Source organism: Hipposideros armiger, unplaced genomic scaffold, assembly GCF_001890085.2.
Source record: "Hipposideros armiger isolate ML-2016 unplaced genomic scaffold, ASM189008v1 scaffold_1, whole genome shotgun sequence".
Taxonomy (NCBI): domain Eukaryota; kingdom Metazoa; phylum Chordata; class Mammalia; order Chiroptera; family Hipposideridae; genus Hipposideros; species Hipposideros armiger.
The window spans coordinates 6633252-6634012 of record NW_017731351.1 but is presented as its reverse complement, the minus strand read 5'-3'; the positions used below and the strand labels follow the sequence as shown (position 1 = coordinate 6634012).

The window sequence follows — 761 nt, the reverse complement described above, 5'->3', positions numbered from 1 at the left end:
CCGCCTCTTCCCTCTTTCTTCTAGTTCCAGGGCCATTTAGTTTCAGTTTACGTTTCGATTTGAGGAACCGGAAAGTTTTTCCACTTTCCCTAGTACACGGCTCCGGCTCTGGCCCCCATCCCGGGGAGAGGGAGGGGGGAAGGGGCGGGGCGCCGCGGAGTCCTGGGCGGGGCTCGGGTGGCGTGGCTTGAGGCGCCGGCGTCGTGACGTGAGACGTTGCCAGTTGACGCAGGCGCAGTGCCGCCCGGCCCCTAGCTCGGACCTCTCCCGTCCTTCTCCGCCCCTCTCTATGTCAGTGACCGCAGCCGGGCCCGGACCTTGGGCGGCGGGGCTGGACCTCCGGCGGCGGGCCCGGCTGGCAGTGCGAGAGGGTGTGGGCGCGGGCAGAGCTCCGCAGGCTGCGTCTGATCGGCGCTGCTGTCGCTGCCCGAGGCCCTTAGCGTCCTCCCATGGGAGGCCAGACGCTTCCAGTTCCGCCCCGGCGCTCGCCAGGTGAGGGGACGGGACCGGGTTAGGCTAGGTTGGGGTGGCAGCCCTTTTTCCAGCGTCTCCGGACCTCAGCCGGGTCGGAGTCGGGGCGGTTTGGCGTCGTCGCGGCTGCCTGCTGCGGCGTCGACTCCCCTCTTCATCTTTTGCTGTCCTTACCTGCAGCACTGAGACCTGTAGACCTGGGCGAGTGGGAAGGCCCGGAAGGGCCATGACCATCATCAGATGGTTGGGGACTCGGATTCAGGAGCGGCCCCTGCGGAGAGTGCTGAGGC

General features: G+C 67.7%; 1 protein-coding gene across 9 annotated transcripts in view; it reads left to right on the top strand.

Moving 5' to 3' along the window:
• Nucleotides 1-233: 233 nt before the first annotated feature.
• The window catches only part of BLTP1 (bridge-like lipid transfer protein family member 1), a 169084-nt gene continuing 168556 nt past the window's right edge, over nt 234-761 (top strand). For all 9 annotated transcript variants that reach the window (XM_019667736.1, XM_019667803.1, XM_019668173.1 and 6 more), the window contains exon 1: nt 234-492. The gene's annotated coding sequence lies outside the window, so the exon portion shown is untranslated. The remainder of the gene's footprint in view (nt 493-761) is intronic.